Raw genomic sequence first — 17921 nt, 5'->3', positions numbered from 1 at the left:
CCCTCTTGCTTATTCTATTAGAAATAAAACCATTTTAAGGTGGGGGGAGGAGGAACGGGATGGGGACGGACAACCAAAACAGAAACTATTGTTACAACCATCTTTTTTTAAAAGGATAGTTCATTCATTCATTTTCATTAGTGACGACAGAGTGTTTATAACAAGACTTGTCTATGCTCTTCTGCTCACCCTGAAAAAAAATAGTGGGGGCATAAATTAATGCTGCCACTTTCACCCCCACCCCACCCCCAGCTCTCAGGCAGAGCATCTAAACCCTCTCACACCAAAACAGGGAGTTTGGATATGGCAGGGCTCTCCCACTGTCTCCCAAGTAAGTTGGCCTCCCGCTGCATGCCACTGATGGAGTAACACAAGTATCACTCTGGTGGTACAGCATTGCCCCCTTCCTCCTGCCAAGTGTTCAAGCGGGAAGGAGCACCGGAGACAGGATACCCTGAAATGGAGTGTTCTAGGAAGAAGAAGGGGGCCAGGATGAGCTGGCAAGTTCTGCAATAGCATGGGATGCAATGGCTGGCAGAGCAATCTATCTGCTCCCAGCATTCTCCTCCTAGCCAGTGTGGGCCTCTTTTGCCTTTTATTTTTTGACTGTTTAAAAGTTTTGGGGCACATCTTTGTCTTGAATGTCTTTCTTTTAATTCTTTCTGGATGCCCTTCAGTTAGGTTTTGGTTGAAGCATTAATTCCACTGCATCTGTTCTTGCTAAAATACTTAATAATGTACTGGTGGCTACGTTCCAGAGATTTCTATTCTTGGTCTTTCTGCAACATTTGATGTGTTTATCCATTCTCTTATTCTTTGTTCTTCATCTAAGATGAGGGCTTCGCTTATTTTATTCTTGTCTTTTTAACGTTTCTTTTTTTAGCGGGGTGGCATTTCTTTTTCTTTTTTGATCCTCAAGGCTTGGGGTTCTTTCCTCTCTTCCTCTCTTCATTCTTCTGTTTGTCTGGCTGCTTCCCTCCTTCATTTTGAATCATACTGTTTACATTAACGATTATTCTGTCGACACCCACAGTAAAGAGACCAAGTATTTATTTAGAATAAAAAAATGGCAAGAAAAGCCTTCTCGGGGAAGCTCACAAAATGAATATTAAAGCAGTTTTAAAATACAGAACACGCATATGAAATATTAAAGCTGTAGCAAAAAAACAAAAACAAAAAATGAACTGTGCCAATCCACAGAAAATTACAGGGGCGTAGTTATGACCCTGTGTTGAGAGTGAGTTGGCTGAATCACATTCCACCATTATGTTGAGAAACGGAGTGTGGTCTTATAGTTAGAAACCAGTGACTTGAAATTTGGCAGTTTAAGAAAAGTCCATTGAAGAATGGTTCATGGTAAAATTTGGTTGGAAACGATAATAAATTGCTTATTTTGAGCAAGTTAAAAGTTTGATGAGAGACTCAAAGAATACAAGAGCATGAGCACTGGACCATCAGCATGTGAACTCTGAGCAGGCAACCAATCCACTACCCAGATCCTGCCCTATCCATTAGGCAGAGCTACCCAATGACCTCAGGAAGCAGATGGGTGGAAGCAGCAGCAGCCCCCACCCCCCACTATGCCTTCTGAGCCCCCTGAGGAATCCCCACCATTGGAGATCAGCTCCGTAAATGAGCCTGCTGCCTTCTCTTGCACGGCAGGACACTATTTAGTTTCCAGTCCTGAACTATGTTTCCGCAGCCAGTCCAGTCAGCTTCTGCGCAAGGAGAGGCGAGTTCATCTTCTCTGTTGCCTCAGGCAGCAAAATTGTCTTGGACCAGCCCTGATTGCAGCCTTAAGTGTTTATAAATAACATAAGCGGTGATAAAAAAAGATGATGTGTCTGTCTTGCATCTCACAGGAAATGGACATCATCTTTAGCCAGCAGAGATGTTTCGATATGGAATTTGTGGTCTGTTTTGTCCTCCCCTTCTTCCACTGAATAATAACACAGTGCTTCCAACTGATAAGGTCCTTTCCTATTTCATTTGGCATCTTTTAATAAACAGTGTGATATAAACAGTGGGGAAACCATTGCACCTATTTCTGCCAATGTTCTTGTCTCGACCAGGCAAATTCAGTATCTCATTAAATGAACTTGAAAGATGCCTTAGATTTTACAGATGACTTTGTTTGTTTATACATATATATGCTCTAGTACTCAACACAAAAAACTATGTTTCTGAGATCCAAGAGTAGATTTGAATAATGTAATAAACCCATATTCCAACACACACATACACCCAAGATAATACTCTTCTACGGTGTAACGTTGTTAGCATTTTGCTTATGGGACTGGGTCCAGAGTTGATTTAGGGCACTCAAGTGTGAGCAAACAAGTGAAATTGTGCCCTAGGATTTAAATCTTTCAGTAATGCCTGCTTTGTGATGAAAATCTTTTCTTTTCTTTTTTAATGGAAAACTGTATCTGTCAGCACAGTTATCACTCTAATTTGTTTTAAATGATTTATTAGAATTTGATGTGGTCCCCCCCCCACCGCAACTTGCTTTTTATGTATTTCTTGATAAAATTAAAAGCACTGATGCTTCAAGTTGAAATAAAAGCTTCATCAATGTGTTGCTAGTAAGCCTTTATATACATATAATATATATATAATACTTTGGAAAGCTTATTGATAAAACTCTTTTAGAAAAATGTTTAACCCAAGAAAGAAAGAAAGAAAGAAAGAAAGAAAGAAAGAAAGAACGAACTAGTATTTTTAAGATGTTCTCTCTGCATGTCTCAATGAGCCAAGTTCTCCCTCTCTTAACTCAGTATGGGCCAGATGAATCAATTTGATCCTACTGACATTGTACCTAACTTGATATGCAACCCCCGCTCGACCAAATAGCTCTGGATTGCAATTACTTATATGATCTGAAGAGAAACCAGAGTGTGCTCTGGATTGCAATTATAATCTCGGTAGGGTATTGGTGCCATAGCTTCCTAGTGCAATTGGTTATGGAGTGTGTTTGGCTAGGTGCTGAACTGAAATGAATTTGATTCAAACCTCAGTCATCTGTTGTCTTGTGTCTTGAAACTTTACAGAACAGATTGTAAATCTGAGGAAACTGCCTGCAGAAATTAGTACTATGGCATTTGTTAATGAATCGCCTTTCTTCTTTGGTGGATGTTAAGTTCGTTCATTGGTTAATTCGTGACTGTAGACATAGTTAACACACTCAATAAGCACACAACCAGAAGAACAGGAAATAGGGAGTTATGTACCGTATTTTTCGCTCTATAACATGCACCCGACCATAACACGCACATAGTTTTTAGAGGAGGAAAATCCGTAGGCATGCCGCCCGTAGGCATTTCCTCCATAACACGCACAGACATTTCCCTTTACTTTCTAGGAGGAAAAAAGTGAGTGTTATGATGCAAAAAATATGGTAGTTTCTAGGGAAGTATAACTATCTCAAGATAAGGAGGAGGCTGGAACTGGCTTCCCCTTTTTTATGGCCAACCTAAGTCTTCTGTAAGGGACGCGGGTGGCGTTGTGGTCTAAACTACTGAGCCCAGGGCTTGCCGATCGGAAGGTCGGCGGTTCGAATCCCCACAACGGGGTGAGCTCCTGTTGTTCGGTCCCTGCTCCTGCCAACCTAGCAGTTCAAAAGCACGTCAAAGTGCAAGTAGTTAAATAGGCACCGCTCTGGCAGGAAGGTAAATGGCGTTTCCATGTGCTGCTCTGGTTACGCCAGAAGCAGCTTAGTCATGCTGGCCACATGACCCAGAAAAACTGTCTGCGGACAAATGTCAGCTCCCTCAGCCAGTAAAGCGAGATGAGCGTTGCAACCCCACAGTCGTTCTGTAATATGCTATTCCATTCCCAATTCAGCCATAAAGAGAACTTCAAATCTGCATTTAGATTACATCTGAATTCAATGAGAAAGTAATATCTGAGCCCTTGCATCGTGTCAACATGCCTAAAAACGGAGTGCACATGGCAGCAGCAATGGCAATGGTAGCCCCATTCCAGGGACCACGTGTGGAGCACTCAGAAATGTTGCTTCCCAGAGGAAAAGAACTAAGGCCCAGTCCATTATTTTGATAAATAATGAAATGCAGAGTAAGTGGCAGCCTGAATGTAGCCTAACGGAATCTCTTTGCGGTGTTCTTCTCCGCAGGGAAATGCCAAGCAGAAACTGGCTTGGCATGCATTATGCTAAAAGCCACAATTCAGCGCTGACTTTCTAAATAATGGAAATCATAATTAGTGATGTCACTGCCAACAGATGGGCAAATGGAGTTTGCGATTGCCAGCAAACAAAAGATTGCCAAACAGCCAACATGGGGGTTGGGGGAATTAAACACTAAAACTAATTTTTAAATACCACTGACAGCGTTTTAAGTGGAAAGACAATTAACAGCACTCCGTCCATTATCACGGTTGGATGGGCAGGGGAACCAGTTTGCTGGCATTCTGACTTAGCCTCCCTTTGTTTTGCCATTAGAGCAACACTTACTTATTTACAAAATCTGTTGATGCAGTTTGGATGTTATATACAATATCTTCAGGGAGATTTTGTTTTGTTTTGTTTTGTTTTGTTTAAAAATAAGGTTCTGTTCCACCTTCCCATATGTTCAAAGTGGCATACAAAGCAATTCATGTAGTACAATCAAGTCAACACACCATAATTCCACAATATTAAAATGGTAATTGGCCAATTAATAGATTTCCACAGAGCAAATTGGGGCACATCCAGGGAAGCTTATTAAAACAAGGATTTCTGATTTCAATCCCTACAGGGTCAAATATAATATATTGTGGTCCAAGGAAAACAGAACACAGAGGGATATCCCTGTGATGCACAAGGAGCAATGCACTTAAATACAAAAATGGCGACACTCTGGAAGGATTCAGGGGGAAATAGTTACATTATCAAATAGCAATCATCCATCTCTCACTGGTTATATCAATAAGTCCATAATCCTGGGTCAGATTTTATTTTCACAAAATGAAAATTCACATCTGTTTCTGAGTTGCTGTGTGCCCTCTCTTCACTTCAGTTTGTATGCTGGGTTCTGGGTTGCTCTGGAAAGAATGATATTCTGCATTTCCTCATTCACTATAATGGGGAATCTAAAAGCAACTGTGGCCAAAGCAGATGAAATTTACAGGCACAGGAGCATTTCCAGTGTGGATGAAGTCTGCCAAATTGCAGACAAATTGGTCTAGGGTCTTTTTATGGGATAAACAAAAGGGAATCATTTCCCTCTATAATGACTTATGGGGGGAGCAGTCATTTGTCTCTTGCTCTGCCTTATCTTAATATAATTAAGAAGTGGGTGAGTGGTGGGTATTTTTTCTTAAGTATTTTTTAAATAAAAAAACCAACTTCCAGCTTTATACCATGCATACCTTTCCATTGCCTGTGTCGTCCAATAGGCCTTGTAATGTAAAGCTGTCTCCAATTATGTCTACAGAGTTCTGGAGAGTTCTGAGTTCGTTTGTGTTTTGTTAAAGCACAGCAATGTAGGATTTTAAAGAAATTTAAACGAAGCTTTTAGCTTCTTCTTTCTTAAGATCATGCTTCAGTGCTTTAGCAGCAACAGCAACAAAAATCCGTAGTTCTTCAGCAACTTTTCAGACAAACCATACACCTAAAGAAACATGAAGCCAAAAGAAAACATGTATTTATATGCACAGAAAAATACAGAAATGACACAAGCCATTTGGAAGGCCCTGATTTGACTCAGGGGAGTTTACTGATATTGCGCTTCAACTAAGGAGATGGGGGAAGATCCTCAAAATCACCCTGATTTGTTTCATTACTCAGCCTCCCACACAGAACCTACGTATGTCCCAGTAAATAATGTATACATATCTGCACGATACAGAAGCACACAAACAAAATCCAAGCACTGTTTACCTCTAGGAAAATGGCCCTGTAGAACTCTGCAATGCTAGAATAAGACATTCATCTGCTGTAAATCATTGCTGCTGGAAAAGACAATAAGGACACAGTGGAGCTGTGGTGAGCTTGGCTGGGAATCTTGCCTCAGGGAACATCTGCATATGAAAGTTTGGGATAAATCTCTCCAATAAGTAGATGGATGCATCTTAAGTCCTAACTCAGTGGCACAGGAACATGTTCTGTTAAATCATAGAATCATAGAATAGAATCATAGAGTTGGAAGAGACCACAAGGGCCATCGAGTCCAACCCCCTGCCAAGCAGGAAACACCATCAGAGCACTCCTGACATATGGTTGTCAAGCCTCTGCTTAAAGACCTCCAAAGAAGGAGTCTCCACCACACTCCTGGGAAGCAAATTCCACTGTCAAACAGCTCTTACTGTCAGGAAGTTCTTCCTAATGTTTAGGTGGAATCTTCTTTCTTGTAATTTGGATCCATTGCTCCGTGTCCGCTTCTCTGGAGCAGCAGAAAATAACCTTTCTCCCTCCTCTATGTGACATCCTTTTATATGAAGGGTAAAGTATCCATTCCTATTGCACAGATTCCTGTCACAGAAAAGACCATATAAATGATGTAGTACAGGGGTCAGCAAACTTTTTCTGCAGGGGCTGGTCTACTGTCCCTCAGACCTTGTGGGGGGCCGGACTATATTTTGGGGGGAGAATCCTCCCATGACTCTCCCCTCCCTTCTCCACAGCACCGGATGAGCCCTGGTGGCTGCTTACTTGTGCCTTGCGAGCGACAGGGGCTGGCGGCAGAGGGACGATGAGCGGTGTGAAAGGGCTGCCTCCGGAGAGGGGCTGCTTAAAACGGTGCTCAGCCAACTGCTGCTCAACAAAGCCCACCCCCCTTCCTCTTCTAGGTAGGGCTGGGAGAAGCCAGGAGGAGCATAGCTGTCAACTTACAGATTTGAAAATAAGGGACCAGCAGCCTTTAAAATAAGGGGCCAGCAGCCAAAATAAGGGATTTTAGTCAACCAGCTGAAATACGAAGTTAAAAGGGACCAGATAATTTTGGAGAGCAGCGCCAGTTTTTAGCCCTTCGTTTCCAGAGGTTGCTGCTCAAGACACCAGCTGATGAAACACTGCAATTAAATAACTACAAGCAGCAACCACTTTTCATGCAAAACGAAGTCCAAGCTACGAAGATGCTGCTTCTGTTCTGTTCTTTTCTCTCGTTCTCCATCTGCAGCTCTCAATTCCATCAGGTGGGGCGGGAGGAAGAGGGGGCGGAAATAGCGCCTGAAGTAAACCCGCAGATCAGACCATCTATGCTAGTCTACCACTACAAATCTATGGGAGAAGCGCTTGCGGGCCATGCCAGGCTGCCCATCTCATCCGGGTCCTCCGGCGGCACAGCAGAGGGGAGACCCCAGGCAGAGACGCTTAGTTTGGCCGCCTCGAGGAGGATGGTGGCGGAAGGGCCTGAGGCTCCCACCAGTCCCAGCGGGGAGGGGCTCCCAGGGGCTGAGGCTGGTGAGACGAGGCCGCATGGGGGCGGACCAGGCAGCCAAGCAACACAGTTGGAGCCTCCCTCCTCCCTGGCTGGCAGGGAGGGAGAGGAGCTGCTTCCTTTGAAACCCGGGAAATTTAAGGGACATCCTTCAATAAGGGACATCAGCGGGACATGGTACTGGGATAAGGGACTGTCCCTCCAAATAAGGGACGCTTGACAGCTATGGGGAGGAGGCGCTGCTGTGATGTGGGGGGGGGGGGATGGCACAGCCCGAATGATCAGAATCTCCACACCAATCCACACGGTGATTCCAGGACCATCCGCGGGCCAGATCCAAAAGGCAATTGGGCTGGATCCGGCCCCTGGGCCTTAGTTTGTCGATCCATGGTGTAGAGGCCTCTTTGAGACATCCAAGTGATACAGGGGAATCAAGGAAGAAGACCAGAGCAGTACATCAGCATCAAGGGCTTCCCTAGACAGTGAGGTCTGGAAAATAAATGGACTTTAAAGCATGTTTTGATTCTCTTTAGCTTTCTTGATCAGATGCCAATTTGACAGCATCAACAGTTTGCAAGTGACCATGTAGGTAAAGGTAAACGTAAAGGCCCCCTGGACGGTTAAGTCCAGTCAAAGGCGACTCATCTTTCTTCAGGCTGAGGGAGCCGGCGTTTATCCACAGACAGCTTTCCAGGTCATGTGGCCAGCATTAAACTGCTTCTTGCTCAACAGAACACCATGAAGGAAGCCAGAACACATGGAAATGCTGGCTTGTCAATGATGTTCAGTCTATAACAGAGAAATGGAACATCTATGTACAGGGGGAGCATACCTGTAAATATCTGAAAGTGGTGACAAGAAACAGGGGTGGACCACAGTGTTCATATTCAGCTTGCAAGTTTGAGGAAGCATTTGGCTGGTCCATGTTAAACTGGAAACAGAATATTGGTGTAGATGTACATTGAGAGTGATCCAAAAGTTAATTATGTTCTCATGAGCACATTTTTTTTTTCACAAACAAAATGTTTCTTCATTCTGGCTCAAATCGTGAACGAGAATTTTGCCCATTTCTAAAAGAGCATGAAATCTGGCTAGATGCCTCCTTTTGAGATTCTTTGACTCACAATAAGGTATCATTTAGCTTCTTCCTCTAGCACAGCCAGATTTAAATGTGCCTCCTGAACTATTGCCAGATGAAAATGAACTCCATGGTGTATTTAATAGACCTTTCCAACTGATTGCCTAGCGTTATATCAAAACCCAAAATGTTTTGGTAGGGGACAAACTACATACAGTGGTACCTCGGGTTAAGATCTTAATTCATTCTGGAGGTCCGTTCTTAACCTGAAACTGTTCTGAACCTGAGGTACCACTTTCGCTAATGGGGCCTCCTACTGCTGCCGCACTGCCGCCACACGATTTCTCTTCTCATCCTGAAGCAAAGTTCTTAACCCGAGGTGCTATTTCTGGGTTAGTGGAGTCTGTAACCTGAATCTTCTGTAACCTGAAGCGTCTGTAACCTGAGGTACCACTGTAGTTGAGTAAGCAGTGCTATCAATAATAAATTATTTAGTCAAGAACATGCATGCAAATGTTCTGAAGTAATAGGTAAAGACACTTTCTATGCAGCAGAAGGAATTATGTAGGTTGACACAGAGAACTTCTATCCTTCTGATGAGTATAGCATTTCCTGAAACTGAAAGGAAACAGGTTTTTTCATCACACTAGACATCGATTACATACCTGTATTTTGTAAAGTGGTTTGTCTGTCTGTCTTCTGTGGGTTAGGATACCTCTTGAGAGACTGCTGGTCAACTTCACATGAGGGTTTCAAGGTAGAGGAAGTTGTCTTTTGTCTATGTTTGGATGCCAGATGCCATTTTTGAATAAATATGATTGAAATGTTCCAAGCTGCCCTGATTCAGACACCTCTGGAGATACAGCTGCTCAGTTTGGTGTGATGGTTCCTGAGACTAAAGAGTCAGCTTTGGCCTACATTATCATATGGAAAGAATTATGACTAGATCAGTGTTTCCCAACCTTTTTTGGGCAAAGGCACACTTGTTTGATGAAAAAAATCTCGAGGCACACCACCATTACAGCCCCGTGACGTCAGCGCGCAGCGTCACGCCGGGAGGGACGCACGAAAGTGTAACTTTCAAATTTTTTTCCTCCCCCTTGCCGGGGAACCTCCAAGCTTTGGGGGTGGGGAGGGAGGAGGCAGCAAAGCGAGGGACTGAGGGACTCCTCCAACGACAAGGGTTGGGGAAGAAGAGAAAGGGCTATTCCGCTCCAGTCACGGGAGGGGAATATGTACTGGCCCAACTGGTGTGCGGTCTTCGGAAAGCGGGGTGCGGGAAGGAAGCCTAGGCTCGGGGTCCACCGACCTCGGCGGAGAAAGGCAACAACCGGAGCCGATGACGAGCCGGCGCGTGCGTGCAGCGGCTGGCCTCGAGCTCGGGAAGCTGCACGCGGCGATGTTGACGCGGGGCGCGCGAGAGCTTGGGGGCGGGGCGGGAGAGAGAGAGAAAGAGTTGGCAGCACCAGGCGCTGTTACTTATTGCGCTGCGGACGCTGCCAGCAACTGCGGTGGTTGTGCGGCGGAAGAACGTCCTCGTCAGTCAGCTGAGCTGCCTGGCGGCGTAGGGAGCCGAGGGGCGGGGCTTCCTTTCTGAAGGAGCTGAGGGTGGGGGTCCTCCGGCGCCTTCGGCGAAACGGCGCCGGCCCAGAGCGCTTCTAGGAGGCTGCCTTTGTGCGCGACGTAAAGCCCTCTTTCCCTCCCTCCAGCCCCGTGTCACATGTGGAAAAGGGGGCTGGATCCAGTGACGCAACTCGGAAAACTGTTAGGGAAGCCAGAGCAGGAAAGTGAGTGGGAGGCGTCGCCGCCGCTTTAACCCATGTTTCCTTTTTGAAAGAGAAACCAGTGTTTCCCAACCTTTTTTGGACTCGCCCGCCTCCCTCCAGACAACATCTCGCGGCACACCAGGCAGCATCTCACGGCACACTAGTGTGCCGCGGAACACTGGTTGGGAAACACTGGACTTGATAATGAATGGGAAGGTATTTGAACAGGCCAAAGACCCATCTAAATGTTAAGTTTGCTTTATTATTAAAATGCTATCAAAGCTCCCTATCTATTTCAAGTGTTTGCCAACCATCAAAAGTCACTCAAAGCCTAACAGAAAAGACCCACTTTTAAATTCATTTCCACTCATCTTTCCTGCTTCTTATTCCTCCTGTTCTTTGTCTTCTTTACTTGAGTTAAGTCCCTTTGGGGTATTGTTCAATTGCTTTCAGTCTTTCCCAGAGTCACAGAGTTCTTCTTCCTACCTGCTTTCTGAACTCTCTTACTTTGTTCCACCCACCCACATTAGCATTGGTGTAACTTGTACCAGCAAACTGCACATAAAGTATCAATGTAAGTGGGGGGGGGGAGAGAACAGCAACAGATTTTAAAACAGAGAAAATAATTCTTAAAGCATAATATATTTAAAATTAACTGAGAGTGTATGAGGTCATTTCAGGAAGTCAGGCAGACCAGAAAGAATGGAAGTCTCTGTCGGAAATCAAGCCTTTATCAGGAGAAACTGGCAACTCTCCCAGGCACCCGGCTTGGTCTCCTGTTGACCGCCCTGTCTGCTTTCCCGGCAAGATCCAGGCAGAGGTCGCGATAGGCGATTTTTCTCAGCGTGAGAAGAACACACCCCTCTTTCCTGCCCCCCCCCAGCAGGGGAAAGAGATAGACAGAAAACATATTTACATGCCTTTATTTCTGTCTTTGCAGCGTTACAAAAAACATGACTGCTCTCTTCAAACTCCAGCAGTCGAGAGAGAACAAACACTTCCTGTAGAGCTCATATTACACTCTGAGCTAATTCCGGTGCCCTCTGCACTGTGAATTGACTGTCCCTCTGTTTCCCACGGAACAGTCCCAACATTCCATCATGTGATGTTTTCAATCTACCAGCAGCCCTCTTCAACTGTTGTCCCCCAGCAACTGGTATTCAAAGGAATGATTCCTCTTATCCTGGCCGCAATCAATTGATAACATGACTAGTAGCCATTGATAGCTCAGTCCTTCATGAATTTGTCTTATTCCCCTTTTAAACTGTCTAGATGGGGACCCCTATGAAAGCTTCCAAGCTAATCTTGCTCCATGATCTGAGTAACTAAGGCAGGGATTGGGAACTGGCAGTACTCCGGATGTTACTGGAGTCCAACTCCCACCATCCTGATCATTCGCCATGCTGGCTCTGTCTGATAGGATTAAGAGCCCAGCAACATATGGAAGGCCATAGGTTCCCCATCCCTGAATTAGAGGATTTTGTTTCTATTCTCAATTATAGGTATTTTTGCCTTGTCACCACCTACACTGTTGGCTGAAGCTAGGTTTGATGAGAAAAGAGGAATTTCATATAATCAATTATGAGGTCACATCATTATCTTAATTTAAGGCTTATTTCAGTCTAATGAAAGGGAGATTTCTAATCAAGCTGCCTCAACTGATAATGGTTTCAGATATGGCCTCACCTCTTCTCATCTATAGCCTACCTTTCATGTCTCTCCAGGGGATTGCTTCTATTAACCTAGTGATTAATGCAGCTTGGCTTGCCTTCTGTTCCCTTGATCATATTGTTACAGCACAAGCAAAACATCTTAAAGACTGCTGCATGCTGGGACAGCCTTATTAACCAGGTTGATGAGAGGAGAACTTTTTTTAAGGGGCAGGAGAGAACAGTGGGGTGGGTGCTTAGATCCTTGAACAGGTTTTGAGGTGTGCAGTGGTATCCTAAGCATGTTTGCTCAGAAGGAAGGCCCACTAGATTCAATAAAGGTCCATAAGATTGCAGCCTAAATGGCTTTGAGTATGTAAATGGTTCTGATTTACTTCATTTGCGGAAACTTATACATCCGTTAGCTTTCTAAATAATCATTTCAGGGACAATATTACTATACAAATATATTTCACAGCTGTTGATGACATCAGTAGCATATAGAAAGAATGATCCCAGTTCTCTGCCTGTCAGTATGCATATATAATACACATACCACCCACATACACAAGAGAGAGGTAATAAAAGGCTTGAGGGAACCAAGTCTTCTAAGTACAAAAACCCCAGACCTTTATAAAACACCCTAAGAGGGGGATTTCCAAATCATTCCAATGAGGACTGAGCATGCTCAGTGGCCATGGAAGGGGAATAGTATGGAGTCTTCTGAACAGGAATAGTCTACATTGCAAGTTCTTCCTTACAATCAATCAGGAGGGGTATCTGCCTCTACCTACTGTTGGTCTCCCTGACTTCTGCCTCACCAGTCCAGTTGGCTATGGAGAAGTCTCTCTCTCTCTCTCTCTCATTCCTGTTATAGAAGAGGACCTCAGTAGATGATCTTCTGATAACTGATCATCAATGCACTTCAACAGTACTACAATGGCCCTAAAATCGATAGCACACGGGGCCTTTCCAACATGTCTGTTTGGTTCCCATCACCCACCTGGTGATTGCAAAAGTAATTACTCTTTGGAAAGGGGGTGGGCAGGCAGAGATGTCTGCTATGTCATCCTTTGCAATCTGGAAATATGGATTAACTCACTCGGGCTCTGGCAACGCTCCGGGTGAACGTTTCTTAGAAAATTAAAGTTTTGTTTTGTTTAAACAAAAATCAATATTGATTTTGTTTTGCCCTGCTTTAATTCTGGATTCAGTTCTGCTCGTTTTGCTATATATGCTCAAAGGCCTTGAGTTAAGCATGGAGCACTGTAGATTTGAATGCCAAGAAAAGAGGGGGGGGGGGCGGAGAACCCATTTCAATCCTCAAATGACAAAACCATTGGTGCAGAAGGCAACTAAACCTTAGCAGCTGCTTTTTGGAACCATGTTCATAGAGTGGATCCAAACAACAAGCTTCAGTACACAATTTACTGCTCTGAGGAATTGCAAAGGAACGGAGAAGTGCATTCAGTTAAATTTGAGGTCTGTTCCTATGCCATATTCATCTTGCAGTGCTTGGGGAATTATACGTGACTCCTGCACAGGGTGGGCAATTTTACCACTATTTTGTCCCCATGGAATCTGCCTCAGAACATCTTCCCATTTGCCACTATTGTACCAAATGGCAATAAGCAAGGCTTCAACAGGGAAGTGGGGGGCAACATCTCCCCATTTTGCTTCAGGCAGCGAAACATGATAGGCTACCCCCGGGGCATAGAGTTTTTCTCAACTAGTAAAAAACTCTTAAGAAGAAGGAAAACTCATATCACCAATGGTCATTGTGGGGGAAAAGAAGTTGAATATTTAATTTAAAATTAGGTTGGAAACAATAGATAGTATGTACATTGGCATGTTTTCTTTTCTTGTTGTAATGGTTGTTCTTGTCATTTCTTGAAAGTGACATGGTGGAATCATATATTGTCAGCCTTTGGTTGAATTGATCTAGTACGAAATGGTACTCCTCAAGAATGCTAACAAAAAAATCTATAATACTATGAGCAAAGTAGCCTGTTAACTGCCCTGCATTGTTTATTTATAGGAATGTAGTTGGATTAATTAAACCATCCGTCTTTCAGACTGTTGGTGCAATGAATGGAAATCACTCTTTCAACATCCTGATTGAATTACCTGCAAAACAATAGACACTACATTTGAAGTACCTAGTTCAACAGGTTTATGATGATTGACTATATCTGCATCACAGAGATAGCACACCTTCACTGACTCAAAAAAAGGTGATTGCCCATCACCCTGAAGCATGTTTATTGAGAGGAAATAGAGCATGCAACTAATCCTCTAGAGACAAATTCCTCTTGAGTCTTCATATTTTATTTAAGATTTATGCCATGCTCTGTTTCACCCATCCAGGAAGTTAGTCATTTCAATTCAGGAGATTTGTGTCCAACACTTTCCCCCCTATTACATTTAAAACTTGTTTAATTTGAAATATTTGTGCACCCCTTGTTCCTTCCTTTTGCTGTTTCTCTTTAAAGTTCCATACACCAGGTTAAATGCCAGTTTTGGTAAGGAGGGGGAATATATTTGATTCAGTTCACACTGAAAGGCAAATATACCTAATTTGGACTTTCTGAAACACTATGCAAACAACAACACAGCCATTCTTCAAAATTCACAGTTCTCTGAATTTTGCAGTACCGTTTTTCAGGCACGCAGTGTGTGCAAAAATGAACATATTCAGGTATAGTGTGCCTAAAAATGGAGAAACTACACACACTACCACACACAAATACATTCAATTAAGAATTCATATTAATAGCTTTGGTATAAATAAACACAATGGAAATTATCCTTAATTAAATAACTAAACAGCATTAAAATATTTTATTGGATTGTATTGTATATGCGGCCACCTGCCTATAGCATAAAATGACGGGGCCAGATCACTATTTAGAGACAATAAAAAATGACAGATGAAGATGTTGTTCTTATAAAACTTTATCATTTAAATGGTTCTAATTTCAGAACAGCGGAGTAGTTTAACTGCAATAGTGACTGAAACTGAAGCAACCAGAAATTTGAAAGGCATCTTAATACTGACAAACCAATTGCTATTGTCAGGAGTTTTTAAAAATCAGCACTGATCTAATTACATTGGATTTTTTTTAAAAAAGGTTTTGTTTTTTTGCTGAATTAATTTTAGCTGCAAAATAAAAATGAGGTTTTCCCACAAAATATTCCACATTTGCTACTTTTTACCTTTGTCATTTTAGTGTCTCATAATATGGGACACTAATAATATGGGACGCTAAAATGACAAAGGTAAAAAGTAGCAAATGTGGAATATTTTGCAAATAGTTCTGCTTTGGATGTACAGTTCCGGGAACAAAGCAAAACAACATTTTAAAAAAACACACAAAAAAGCTTGCTACAGCATTCTGACCTTAGTTTCTGCCTTCATCTATTTCTCCTCATGGTATTGCCTGAAGTAAATCTTCTTGAGATGGCCTTCTTGACACGGACTGAAGAAACAATAAAATGTCAGTACATTAGCAAAACCTACTCTGGCCCATCACATTAGAAAATAGAATAGGCTTCCTCAACCTCGGCCCTCCAGATGTTTTTGGCCTACAACTCCCATGATCCCTAGCTAGCAGGACCAGTGGTCAGGGATGATGGGAATTGTAGTCTCAAAACATCTGGAGGGCCGAGGTTGAGGAAGCCTGAAATTGCCTCTGCTCTCCAGTCTCATGACACTAGAACCCAGGGAACTCAATGAAGCCAGATGCTGGGAGAATCAGGGCATACAAAAGAAAGTATTTATTCATATAGCACCTAGTTAAACTATGGCATTCACCCCCACAAGAAGTAGTGATGGCCGCCATCTTGGGTGGCTTTAAAAGAAGATTAGACTAATTCATGGAGGATAATGCTATATGAATCTGAATGCCAGTTGCTGGAGATCTTATGTGGTGAGAGGCCTGTTTCCCTCAGGTCCTGATTTTGGGCTTCCCATGGGCATCTAGCTGACCAATGTAAGAACAAGATGCTGGACTAGATTATCTTTTGGTCTGATTGAGTAGACTCTTCTTCAGTTCTTATGCCCCTGCACACATGCACACACCTTAGTCAAGGTGCATAGTACCCAAGGCTGGTCAGGTTTTTTGGCAATCAAGTCAGAAAATCCCCAAAGCTTTCATCGATACAGCTAACAATTTGCCACCCTTTCATGACACCCAAACTCAGTCACCTGAGGCGGGCACTTCACTCTGTCTAATGTTAGGTCCTGAGGCAGAATAAATAAGAGCCCCTAGGTCGAAGCAAGAAACATGAAGCAAAAATCTTTGGGCTTGTCTCCTCACTGCTTCTTATTGCTTCTGTATTTTTAACTACTTGCTGGAATAAATTACTACTACTACTAATAATAATAATAATAATTTATTATTTATACCCCGCCCATCTGGCTGGGCTTCCCCAGCCATTCTGGGTGGCTTCCAACCAAATATTAAAATACACAAATACATCAAACATTAAAAGCTTCCCTAAACAGGGCTGCCTAAAGAAATGGTAATGTCTCCTCAGTCAGCCACTGGAAATTCAGCTGTCAGGCATGATCTAGCTCTAGAGTTCCTGGACTGAGGAGAGTTGGAGAGGATGACATAAGAACATAAAGCACAAGAAGAGACGTGCATCATGTTCTCACAGTCACCAACCAGATTCTTGTGGTAAATAATCCAGCAGAACCCAAGCGCAAGAGACTTCTCCCCTCCTGTGGTTTCCAGCAACAGTTATTCAGAAGTATTGAGGCTTCTAACGGTGCTGACAGAGCATAGCCATCTGGGCTAGGAACCATTCCATGAATTTATCCAATCCTCTTTTAAAGCCATTCCAGTTGGTGGCCATCCCAGTCTCCTGTGGGAGTGAGTTCCATAGTTAAACAATGCACTGCATTCGTACGGAACCCCTGGTCACCTCATGGACTATTGACCCGTACACCACTAATCCGCTGCCACCAACCAGGTCCTCCCCAGTAAATCACTTAGTCTCAGTCAGGTTCTTAAGTTAACAATGAAGATTGTAGTTTATTGCAAACACAAATAAACTTTAAATGCATTCAAAACGTTGTTACTCTTTACCTTCTTAGTCTTATTTTATCCTGCCCCTAACTCTTCCACCTCCCCTCACACGAGGACCAACTGCACTAACTGTCTCTCTATTTCCATCAGTCTTCCAACTGCTTTCCCAACTGCCTCTTCCCAACCAACCAACAAACTAACTAAACCTTGGGCTAAGCCCTTTTATTGTCAGGTAGGCTCCGCCTCTGGCTTTTCTATTGGTCTACCTATTAACTCTTTCTCTCCCCCTGTACAGACATTTTCAAAAGAACGGGCAAACACCACAGTGGCCATCCCTGCCTCCTGTGGGAGTAAGTTCCATAGTTAAACAATGCACTGTGTGAATAAACACTTTCTTTTATCTGACCTACAAAATACCCTCCAACTTCATGGTTCTCTAATTCTATGCAGTTGTGCAAATAAATGGGTGCAGATCTCAAATTTGCCCCTTGCATTTAATTGTATATTGCTTTCAGCCATTCCAAGGGTCCAAGGTTCATGAATTTAAATAAGAAATAAACAATAAATAAGATGGCCCCTGGTGGGAGTGCTGCAGTGAGCTGCCTGACTATTTGTCCATACAAATAGCCAGCACTACTGATCAGATTGGCACAGACAGCTTTGCTGTGAGCTAATTGTGACTTTGTATATGCAGTAGCCCATTTTGCATGCGGTTCTTGATGCAGCAAGGAGGATTGCCTCTGGAACATGTGCAGCTCTATTCCTGAACCAAGAAATAACAGACTCCTGAAAGGTCAGAGTCACACTGAATGTGATTCCACTGCCAAAAGGTCGCCAAAGTTTCATTACAGTTTCCACAAACTCTGGGCAAGGCATATGCAGTCACACATTAGAATAGCAGCACAGAAATTAAGATCAAGCTCCCATTACAATTTATTTTATTCTGCTTTCATTTAACAGTAGCAGATGTGCAAATGTTTGTTTACTCAGTTCTTGATAGTAGGCATTTGCTAGGGGAA

The 17921-nt window shown here is 43.2% G+C and overlaps 1 long non-coding RNA gene across 1 annotated transcript; it reads right to left on the bottom strand.

Moving 5' to 3' along the window:
- Nucleotides 1-13644: 13644 nt before the first annotated feature.
- LOC310707466 lies at nucleotides 13645-17095 on the bottom strand. Its single transcript, XR_014526473.1, has 3 exons — nucleotides 16963-17095; nucleotides 15270-15348; nucleotides 13645-13996 (listed from the first exon to the last, which is right to left on the bottom strand). It is a non-coding gene; the product is annotated as an uncharacterized lncRNA (long non-coding RNA).
- Nucleotides 17096-17921: the final 826 nt, after the last annotated feature.

The sequence above is a fragment of the Podarcis liolepis genome, assembly GCF_965112155.1.
Source record: "Podarcis liolepis genome assembly, chromosome: 5".
NCBI classification, from domain to species: Eukaryota; Metazoa; Chordata; class Lepidosauria; order Squamata; family Lacertidae; genus Podarcis; species Podarcis liolepis.
This window is presented reverse-complemented; position numbering and strand designations above follow the sequence as displayed.